General features: G+C 36.2%; 1 pseudogene; it reads left to right on the top strand.

Annotated features, from left to right (window-relative positions):
- Positions 1 to 577: 577 nt before the first annotated feature.
- LOC139043283 (olfactory receptor 2T8-like) lies at positions 578 to 1,655 on the top strand (annotated as a pseudogene).
- Positions 1,656 to 11,845: the final 10,190 nt, after the last annotated feature.

Here is an 11,845-nt window from a genome sequence, read left to right as displayed (position 1 = left end):
AAAATCAGGTAATAAAAATAGTTATTTAATGAGAGGAAGTAACATTTTCATCAATTATTGGGGATATTATGTTCCTTCAGTGGGGAAACTTTGTTATACTCATCTGTTCCCTTCTGTGGCCCTTGTAACCCACAGTGAAATAGCTGTAATTTTTTGTTTCTTAAAAAAATAACTAATTTGAGTATGTTAAAATTTCCAAAATTTGAAAAGAATTCATCTAAGACTCAAAGAAATATAAATAGCAAATGTTTAAATAAGTGTTTATTTTCTAACTTGGTTAAATTTTGGTTTCAGTACACATAAGAAAAGCACAATAATAATAATTATTAAATAATATAAAAAACAGCCAAATTAACTACTTACAATTCTATAATCTTTGAAAGCTTTTTTCTACTTTTGATTCATTTTGATCTATTATACCAACCAACCAATATATCATTGTGTGAAATACATAGACTAACGTTATTTAAAACAGTGAAAGGCTGAGTTACAGAGAAGTGGAATAACAGGTCAAGCAGAACCATCTTAACTGGGATGTAGGGCTTTGAGTCAGGACCTTGGATTCCATATCCAGCACATGTGCAGAAGTTATGAAGCCAAACTAAGGTTTGTAGATGATGAAAGTCCCTTCCTTCTCTATTTTTCCATTTGCAGAATCACACCAGAAGAAATCGTGGAGAAGAGAAACACAACATCAGACTTCATTCTTCTAGGACTCTTTAAACATACAAGACCCCACCTCTTTCTCTTCATGGTGGTGCTGACAACGGCCATTGCTTCTCTTATGGGCAATGTCGTCATGCTTCTCCTGATTTACTGGGACCCCCGGCTCCACACACCCATGCATTTCCTACTGAGCCAACTCTCCCTCATGGATGTGATGCTGGTTGCCACGATCATTTCCAAAATGGCTGCTGACTACTTGACTGGCAAGAAGTCCATCTCCCCTGCTGGTTGTGTGCTGCGGCTCTTTTTTCACTCACACTGGGTGGCGGCGAGAGTTTCCTTTTAGAGCCATGTCCTATGACCGCTACGTGGCTGTTTGCCATCCACTGAGATATCCTGTCCTCATGAGCCAGCAATTATGCCTGAGAATGACTTTGGGGTCTTGGTTCCTGGGGGCAGCTGATGGGCTCATGCAGGCTGCTGCTACCCTGAGCTTCCCATTTTGCGGTGCACGTGAGATCGACCATTTGTTCTGTGAGGCCCCCATGCTGGTGCGTTTGGCTTCTGCTGACACATCAGTCTTCGAAAATGTAATGTACATCTGCTGTGTGTTAATGCTTCTGGTCCCCTTTTCCCTCATCCTGACCTCCTACAGTTTTATCGTCGCAGCTGTTCTCCAGATGCATTCTAGAGAAGCCTGCAAGAAGGCTTTTGTCACCTGCTCCTCACATTTGGCTGTGGTGGGACTCTTTAATGGAGCTGCCATTTCCACCTACATGAGACCCAAATCCTACAGGTCAGCTGACCTTGATAAGGTCGTGTCAGCATGCTACACTGTCTTCACCCCTGTGCTGAACCCCCTCATCTACAGTCTGAGGAACAGCGAGGTCAAGGGGGCCCTGAGAAAGGTGGCTGGGGAAATGTGTAAATTTAAAATGACAGCAAACTTAGTCTCATTCTTCAAATTATTCAATGCTAAACGAGTCTAATTTCCTGAAGTCGTTAACATTTAAACATATGGTAATTCTCTCTCCTTTAATAAGGCTTGAAGAGAAAGTTAAATTCTTTGATCAGTATAATAGGAAGTTGTTAAGAATTACGTGAGACTACCATACTAAGAGAGGCTATTTTTTGAGCACTTACTATTTGCTATGCTCCACACCAAGCAATTTTTATACATTACTTTGCATCCTATTAACAACTATATGATATAAGTACTTTGACACCCATCTTCTAAGTGAGAAAATGGAGGCATGGGAAACTAATATTGTTCTCAGTATCACGCAGCAAATAAGTGTTAAAATGTGACTCCCAAACTTGTCCTTTAAGTTGGTATATTGATTTCTGTCCAGGAATTTATTTTAAACACTATGTTCTATGTCTTTGATCTGTGCATGTTATATTTTCACTGTTTTTGTAAGCAGTCTTTCACAATCTGTTTTATCTGGATCTTGAAGGCAAGCCATTTTAATTCATGTAACTTTTTGTTTAAGTAATGTATATCTTTCCCCAGGCTCTAGTTGTAATTGCAATGGCCAATCTGTTTTAAAGTACACCATGACTAAATTCTCTCTTGAAATTAATTGTGTCCATGATGCTTAAATGTTATGTTGATTCATGATGCTCATGGGGTCCATGGATATGAATTCAGACACATAAACATGCTTAGTCTTAATAGAACACATGATGATAGTGAGTGAGCAAACCTGAGTAAGTCAGCCGTCTGTTATGTGGATCACCTCACATCTGCAAATGTCCAGATAACTAGAATTATTTATCATGCAAAATATGGGCACCAAAAATAACAATACATTTCAGGGAAATAATATAGACCTGTTATCTGATGACAGTTAAATTAAATATGAAATCAAAATTAAAAAGAAAATTTCAAAATAGTTTTGGAAATTCTATGTCTGTCTCTTTATTTTTTTGATTGTTTTTCAGAGATTTTACCCTTAGCTTCTAAATAAATGTTTCTGTAGAAAATTCTCAAAAGGCACTACTGATGTGTTTTCCATCGATGTCTAAAAACAGAGGAACATCATGCAGAAGCTGTATGTGCAAAATCAGGAACAGTAAGAAAACTTGAAGTGGGGAGTTACCTTGAACATATCATCTTCAAGGCATTATTTACTTACAGCTGATACAGTTTTTAGTTAATGCAGTTAATACAAATCTCAAGCATACAGGTTACAAATTTTACCTATATATATGCTTATGTAACTACAACAAAGATCAAGATTTAGAATATTTCATATTTCTAGTACTCTTGAGGTCTTCCTTTTGCTTTTTCCTAATCAAAAACTCCAAGAAGCTAATCATTATTTGAACATATAATTAATTTTGCCATGCTTCTTTCACTCAATACTATATTTTGGAGATTCATCCATATTGCTTTTTGAGATTCCACATGTAAGTGAGATCATATAGTATTTTTCTTACTCTGATTTTCCATTTAGCATAGTACCTACAAAGTCAATCTGTGTGTCACAAATGCCTGGGTTTCCTTCTTTATTGTGGCTTAGTAATATTCCATTGTGTGTGTGTGTGTGTGTGTGTGTGTATACACACACATATACTTAATACATATATACATATGAAACAAGTTGTTTGCAGGTGTTTTCTATTGTGAATAATGCTACAATGAACATGGATGTACAGATATCTCTTTGAGATTCTGATTTCATTTTATTTGGCTATATACCCATAAGTTGGGTTGTTGGATCATATGGTAGTTCTATTTTTAATTATTTGAAGAATCTCCATACAGTTTTCCATAGAAGCTATACCAATTTACATTACCAACAACAGTGCACAAGACTCCCTTTTCTTCACACCCTCAGCAACATTGTTATCTCTGGTCTTTTTCATGATTGTCATTCTTACGGATGTGAGGTGAACCCATTGTGGTTTTGATATGCTTTTCCCTGGTGATTAGTGACATTAAGCATCTTCTCATGTATTTTTTGGTCATCTGTAAGTCTTTATTGGAATAATGTCTATCCAGGTCCTTTGTCCATTTTTTCAACCAGGTTGTTTGTATTTTTGCTATTAAGTTGTAGGAGTTCCATATGCATTTTGGATATTAACCTCTCATCACATAATTTGAAAATATTTTATATGTTTAGTATGTTGGCTTTTCATTTTGTTGAGTATTTTATTGTAAAGAAGGCTTTTAGTTTAATGCCATCCTATTTGTTGATTTTTGCTTTTTCTGCTTGTACTTTTCATGTCATGTCCAAAAATATCAATGTCAAAACCTACATTGAGGTCTTCTAAGACCTTGTCGTCTGAGAGTTTTATGGTTTCAGGTGTTCCATTAAATTATTTCATCCATTTCCAGTTAATTTTTGTGAGTGGTGTAAGATAGGTGTCCAATTTTATTTAATTGTGTGTGAATATCCAGTAGTTCAAATACTGTTTATTGAAGAGAAAATCCTTTTCTCATTAAGCATGCTTAGCTCCTTTGTCAAATATTACTGGACCATATATGCATGAGTCTGTATCTTGGCTCTCAATTCTGTTCCATTGTTGTATATGTTTATTTTTACATCAGTACCATCTAGTTTTGATTAGCATAGCTTTGTAATATTGTGTAAAATCAAAAAATGATTTCCGTTGCTCCCAGCTATGCTATTTTTTCTCAAGATTGCTTTGAATATTCAGCATCTTTTGTGATCCCCATACAAACTGTGAGATATTTTTTCTATTTCTCTGAAAAATGCTCTTGGAATTTTGATAGTGATTGCATTGAATATATAGATGGCTTTAGATAAGTATTGACATTTTAATATTAACTCACTGATCCATCATTATGGGATGTTTTTCCATTTGTTTGTGTCTTCTTCAAATTTTTTCTTATACTTTATAGTGTATAGACTCCCCGCTTTGCTTGAATTTATTCCTAAGTATTTTCTTGATGGTATTATAAATAAAATTGGTTTTTTAAATACCTTTATCATATATTTTGGTGTTAGTGCAAAGAAATAAAATTGACTAATTTAATTTGATTGATTTTGCACCCAACAGCTTTACTGAATTGAATTATGCTAAGGATTTCTTGGTTGAGTCTTTAAGATTTTCATCCATAAAATTATGTTACCTCCAAACAGAAAAAAATTTACTTTAACTTTCAGATTTTGGTGTCTTTATTTCTTTTTCTCAATGAATTGCTCTGGCTAGGACTTCCAATACTATCTTGAAATCGAGTGATGAAGATGTGCATCTTTCACTTGTTCATGATTTAGATGAAAAGCTCTCAAACTTTCACTATTGGGTCTGATGTTAATCACGGACCTTACATATATGAACTTTATTATGTTCAAGTACATTATTTCTTTACACAATTAGTTGAGAGCTTTTATTATAAAAGAAGGATAAATTTTTCAAGTAATTTTTCTGCATCATTGAAAGAAGAATAAGATTTTTACCCTTTATTTTACAAATGCGGTGTATCACACTTGTTGATTTGCGTATGTTGAGCCATTTTTGTATCCCAGAGACAAGTGCCACCTCATAGTGATGTGTGATCCTTTAAGTGTGCTACCGAGTTCAGCTTGGTAGTATTTTGCTGAGAATTTTTGCAACTATATTTGTCAAAGTCATTGGCCTGAACTTATTTTTTAGTGTACTTATCTGGCTTTAGTGTCATAGTGGTGCTAGCTGAGTAAAATAAATTCGACAGTTTTCTTTCTTTTACAAATTTTTGGAAAATTTCGAGAGGGACTGATGTTAATTCATCTTTACTTGTGAGGAAGAATTCACCAGTGACACAATCTGATCTTGGTCTTTTCATTGTTGCGCTGTTTGATCACAGCTTCTAGCTCCTTAGTCATTATCAGTCTGCTCACATCTTCTGTTTCTTTATGATTTTGTTTTGGTAGGTATGCATTTCTAGGAATTTATCCATTTCTTCTGTGTTGTCCAATTTCTTGGCGTGTAATTGTTTATAATAGTTTCTTTTGATCTTTGTACTTTTTAAAGATTTTATTTTTTCCTTTTTCTCCCCAAAGCCCCACAGTACATAGGTGTATATTCTTCATTGTGGGTCCTTCTAGTTGTGGCATATGGGACGCTGCCTCAGCGTGGTTTGATGAGCAGTGCCATGTCCGCGCCCAGGATTCGGACCAACCAAACACTGGGCCGCCTGCAGCGGAGCGCGCGAACTTAACCACTCGGCCACGGGGCCAGGCCCTGATCTTTGTATTTTAATGGTATCATTTGTAATGTCTTGTCTTCTAATTATATTTATTTGGGTCCTCCATTTTTTGGATGTTAGTTTTGCTAAAGTTTTGTCACTTCTGCTAATCATTTAAAAAAGCTCTTACTTTTGTTCATATTTTAAATTGTTTTCCTATTTTCTATTTCACTAACTTCTGCTCTACTTTTTAATATGTCTGTCCTTCCTTCTGTGAACTTTGATCTTAGTTTTTGCTTCTTTTTCTAGTTCCTTGAGTAGTAGTGTTATCTTGTTTATTTGATATATTTTCTTATGTTTGTGTTTATATTTTTAAACTTGCCTCTTGGTATTGCTTTTGCTGCAATCCATAAATTTTGGTGAGCTGTGTTTGCATTTGCCCCCAAGATATTTTTTTGTGATTTTCATTTTCATTTCTTCTTTGATTTTTTTAGTTATTCAAGAATGTGTTGTTTAATTTCCATACTTTTTAAAATTTTCTTATTTTCCTGCTTTTTTTGATTTCTAGCTTCGTACTATTGTGGTTGGAAAAGATACTTAATATAATTTCTAACTTCTTGACTTTGAGGAGATCTGTTTTTTGGTCTATTTGATTTACTCTGGAGAATGTTCTGAGTACATATGTGAAAAATGTATATTCTTCTGTAGTTGGATGAAATGTTCTGTGTAAGTCTTTTAGAACATTTTTCTAGACTGTTGTTCAAGTCTTTGCTTATTGATTTTATATCAGCATGTCTCTCCATTGATGAGAGTCAGATATTGAAATCCTCTACTATTATTATATTGCTGATTATTTCTCCATTTAGTTTTGTTAGTGTTTGCTTTATATATTTATATATTTAGATGCTCATATCTTCTTGATGAATTCACTTCTTTATCATTATATAATAACCTTATTGATCTCTTTGGCAATGTTTAGCTTAATATCTAATTGGTCTGATATGAGTATATCTACACTTCTTCTATTTTGCTTACCATTTACTTGAAATATCTTTTTGCGTCCCTACCCTTTCAGTCTCTGTGTATCCTTAAAGCTAAACTGTGTCTCTTGTACACAGCATATCGTTAAATTTTGTTTTATTTATATATTCAGCCATTTTATGTTTTTGGTTTTTGTGAGGAAGGTTAGCCCTGAGCTAATATCTGTCCCCGTCTTCCTCTACTTCATATGTGGCACTCCTGCCACAGCATGGCTTGATAAGTGGTGTGTAGGTCCTCACCTGGGATCCGAACCGGCAAACTGCGGGCCACCCAAGCGGAGCACAGGAGCTTAATGCCACCAGGCTGACTGCACATTATATGTTTTTTTTAGTGGAGAATTTAATCTATTTATCATTAAAGTAATGTTGATAGGTAAGGGCTCACTATCACCATCTTTTTAGTTGTTTTCTGACTGTTTTGGATTTCTTTGTCATTTAGATTGTAAAGTTCTATGATTTCAAGATAGGTTTCTGGACACTTGGCATCCCAGGGATAAACCCAAGTTGATCACAGTAACTGATCCTTTCGATATGTTCTTGAGTTCAGTTTGCTTTCTTGAGACTTTTTACATCTATATTCATCAAAGAAACTGGTCTATTGTGTCGTTATCTGGCTTTGGTATCAAGGTAAACCTGGACTTTTTAAATGAGTTTGGGAATCTCCACTCTCCTTCAAGTTTTTGGAAGAGCTTGAGAAGGGTTGATGTTAACTCTTTAAATGTTTGGTAGAATTCACCAATGAAGACAGCTATCCCGGACTTTTCTGTTCTGGGAGGTTTTTGTTTACTGATTCAGTCACCTTGCTACTTATTGATATGTTCAGATTTCCTATTTCTTCCTAATTCATTCTTAGCAGGCTTTGTGTGTCTAGGAATTCATCCATTTCTTTAAGGTGGTCTGATTTTTTGGCATAATAGTTATTCATAGAAGTGTTTTATGATCCTAAGTATTTTTGTATCTTCAGTTGTGATGACTACTCTTAAATTTCTTATTTTACTAATGTGAGACTTTTTCTTAGTGTAGCTAAAAGTTTGTCAATTTTATCTCCTCAAGAAACCACCTTTAGTGCTATCGACTTTTTTTCTTTATTTCTTGGTCTCTATTTCATTTATTTATGCTATGATATGTGTCATTTTCTTCCTTCTGCTAAGATTTTGGAGAACACATATTCCACATCTGGGAATATTGCTAGCTCCCACCTGTAACACTACCAGAAAGAAAGCTATATTTGTGTGAGGAATTGAACAAAAGTAGGCCATGTCTGAATTATAAAAGAAGGCGGCTCTCCCAATGCCTTTGGGCCCTTATGGCACCCACTCAAATATAATTTTGGAAGTGACTGCCACCCATACTTGTGCAGCCTGGAGCTTATTGCGAAAGCCCATGAGCATCTTCCAGCAGTTACCATTGGGATTTTGGCAGAAAACTCCCAGCTGCTGCCACCCGGTACGCACTGTGCAAGAGAAAAAAAACTGCATGTGTTTGAACTCTTCCTTTAGTTCTGTCCTAGCTCAGCTCAAGACCACTAGGGACACATCCATTCCAGTAAAGGCAGCTTTACCAAATTACTGCAATGACAAGGGCGACAAGCGCCAGAAATGACAGTGTCTCATTAAACAAAATAAGAGTGTTCTATATTTGAGGAAAGGGTGGAGTTTAGGTAAAATTTAAAGAATGGTGGGTTTGTAGAGGCTCAATGAAAAGCAAGACTCCGTGTAAATGGTCAACGTTATATCTGGGCTGTACATTAGATACGAGGGTGCTTTTCCCTGGAACTACAGAGTGAGATTACGTGAGACATTTTGTGTCAAAGTCTTCTTATCTGAATTTCTGAATCTGTGTTGAAAAGTGAGATTGCATGTCTACGTCCATGTAAATTAGGTGCTCCAGAAGGGAGGCATACCTCGTTCTTACCTACATAATTAAAACAGCAGTCTTTTGAGGCCAGCCAGGTGGCGCAGTGGTTAATTTCCCACTTTCCGCTTCAGCTGCCTGTGGTTCACAGGTTCGGATCTCATCAAGCCATGATAAGCATCCCACACATAAAATAGAGGAAGATGGGCACGGATGTTAGCTCAGGGCCAGTCTTCCTCAGCAAAAAAGAGGAGGAATGGCAGCAGATGTTAGCTCAGGACTAATCTTCCTCAAAAAAAAAAAAAAGCAGTCTTTGAAAGTCTAAAATTTCAGAGAGATCTGACAAAAGATCTTTCTTGAGCTAGCCCTAAGTGCCCGAGAGGTCACATGTCACTTTCTCCCAGAATAGCCGTACACACATAAATAATTACTCAATAGCAAAATATTTTCAGCATAGAGTTCATTATGAGGAAGGGTGTGGTGGAGAAAATGCAAAACTCCAAACAGAAAGTTGAATGTAATTAGCTCAGGATAGGATCAGAGAGAAAGGAGAAAAGAAACAGAAAAAGACTGACAATGAGTTTCAAACACTTTGAAATATTGAGGTAATCAAAAAGTAATGTCAATCTGCAAAAACAGAAACTAGTTTAAGAGGTAGAGTGTTTACTTGGAATCAAATAATTACAATTTTGGAAGCACAGATTCAGGTAGAAACCCAAATAATATCCTATATGAAAGATGACATGAGTGGAGCCACATTAGAATAGAGACAGCATGGCCATTTTAAAGAAATTGCTGTGCATGTCTTGTTTTATCTTCCAAACTAAATCAAACTGCCAACATTCCAAGAAGGCAGTAAGAGCAAGAAGATCCTGTTTGTAAGGACTGATAAAATTGGGCTTTCCTGATGACTGCATTGATAACCAATGAATGAAGTTCCGATCTAGCCTTTTGCCTCATGATCAAATCTCAAAGCAGTCTATAAAGAACAAACCGAGCCTTACCTCATCTAGCACCAATAAACTCGTCTTTGATACAACTCACCTCATCTTCCTCCCTTTTTCCCATAAAAACCCTGAGTCCTTCTGCTGTAATCAGAACGTTACTCGGGTTTCTCACTGAATCAGTGCTCCCCAAATTGCAATTCTTTGATCCCAAATAAACACTTTGCCTCATAAACTGGTTTCTGTTTTTGTAGATTGACACCCTCTAGGGAGTAAAAGCCTGGGGCATTTAAAGGCGAAGAAGTGAAGTTGTATTACAAAGAATTTTAATTGGAGTTGGAGACAGAGAGCTAGCCTGCGCTTAACATTAACTATTAATTCTATCTTCCAAGAGTCCACAATTCTCAGTTTTTCTAAAATTTATTTTTAATTGAGTTCATAATAATTTGCATCATTGTGAAATTTCAGTTGTACATTATTTCTTGTCTACCACAGCATAAGTGCTCCCCTTCAACCCCTGTGCTCACTCCCCACCCCCTTCCCTTGGTAAACACTGAATCATTTGCTTTGTCCATGCGTTTGTTTATATTCCACATACGTGTGAAATCATATGCTGTTTGTCTTTCTCAGTCTGGCTTATTTGGCTTAGAATAATTCCCTCCAGGTCCATCCATGCTGTTGCCATTGCGATGATTTTGTCTTTTTTATGGCTGAGTAGTATCCCATTGTATATATATACCACATCTTCTTTATCCAATCATCAGTTGATAGGCACTTGTATTGTTTTCATGTCTTGGCTATGGTGAATAGTGCTGCAATGAACATAGGGATACATATGTTACCTTGGATTGTTGGTTTCAAGTTGTTTGGGTAGATACCAGAGGTGAGACAGCTGGGTCATAAGGTATTTCTATTATTAGCATTTTGAGGACTCTCCATACTCTTTTCCATAGTGGCTGCACCAGCTGCATTCCCACCAGCAGTGTGTGAGGGGTCCCATTTCTCCACACCTTCTCTAACATTTGCTATTTTTAGTCTTAGTGATTATAGCTATTTTAACAGGCGTAAGATGGTATCTTAGTGTAGTTTTGATTTGTATTTCCCTGATGATTAGTGTTGTCAAACATCTTTGTAAAAAAATTTTTAATTTTTTTACTTGCAGTAACATTGGATTATAACATTATATAGCTTTCAGATGTACATCGTAATACCTTTCAAATTCTGTGTAGATTACATCATGTTCACCATCGAAAAACTAATTATAGTTCACCCCCCGACATGTGAGCCTAATCACCTCTTTTGCCCTCCCCTCCCTTCCCCTATGGTAACCACCAATCCAATTGCCATTGCTATGTGTTTGTTTGTCATTGTTTTTATCTTCTACTTATGAGTGAGATCATACTTTGATTTGACTGTCTCCCTCTGACTAATTTCAATCAGCAGAATACCCTCAAGGACCATCCATGTTGTCACAAATGGCTGGATTTCATCCTGTCTTACGGCTGAGTAGTATTCCATTGTGTATAAATACCACATCTTCTTTATCCATTTGTCCCTTGATGGGCACCTAGGTTGCTTCCAAGTCTTGGCTATTGTGTATAATGCTGCAATGAACATAGGGGTGCAAATATCTTTATACCTTTGCATTTTCAACTTCTTTGGATAAATACCCAGCAGTGGGATAGCTGGATCATATGGTAGATCTGTTCTTAATTTTCTGAGGATATATATTGCTTTCCATAGTGGCTGCACCAGTTTGCACTCCCACCAGCAGTGTGTGAGGGTTCCCTTCTCTCCATATCCTCTCCAACACTTGTTGTTTCCTGTCTTGTTAACTATAGCCATTCTGACTGGAGTGAGGTGATACCTCATTGTAGTTTTGATTTGCATTTCCCTGGTAGCTAATGATGTTGAGCATCTCTTCATATGCCTGTTGGCCATCCGTAGATCTTCTTTGGAGAAATCTCTGTTCAGATCCTTTGCCCATTTTTTAATTGGGTTATTGGTTTTTTGTTGTTGTTGAGCTGTATGAGTTATTTGTATATTTTGGATATTAATCCCTTATTTAATATATGGTTTGCAAATATCTTCTCCCAATTGTTAGGTTGTCTTTTCATTTTGTTGATGCTTTCCTTTGCTGTGCAGAAGCTTTTTAATTTGATGTCCATTTGTCCATTTTTTCTTTTGTTTCCCTTGCCTGGTCA

The sequence above is a fragment of the Equus asinus genome, unplaced genomic scaffold, assembly GCF_041296235.1.
Source record: "Equus asinus isolate D_3611 breed Donkey unplaced genomic scaffold, EquAss-T2T_v2 contig_197, whole genome shotgun sequence".
NCBI classification, from domain to species: Eukaryota; Metazoa; Chordata; class Mammalia; order Perissodactyla; family Equidae; genus Equus; species Equus asinus.
Note: the sequence above shows the minus strand (reverse complement) of the source record. Positions and strands in the feature narration are given on the sequence as shown.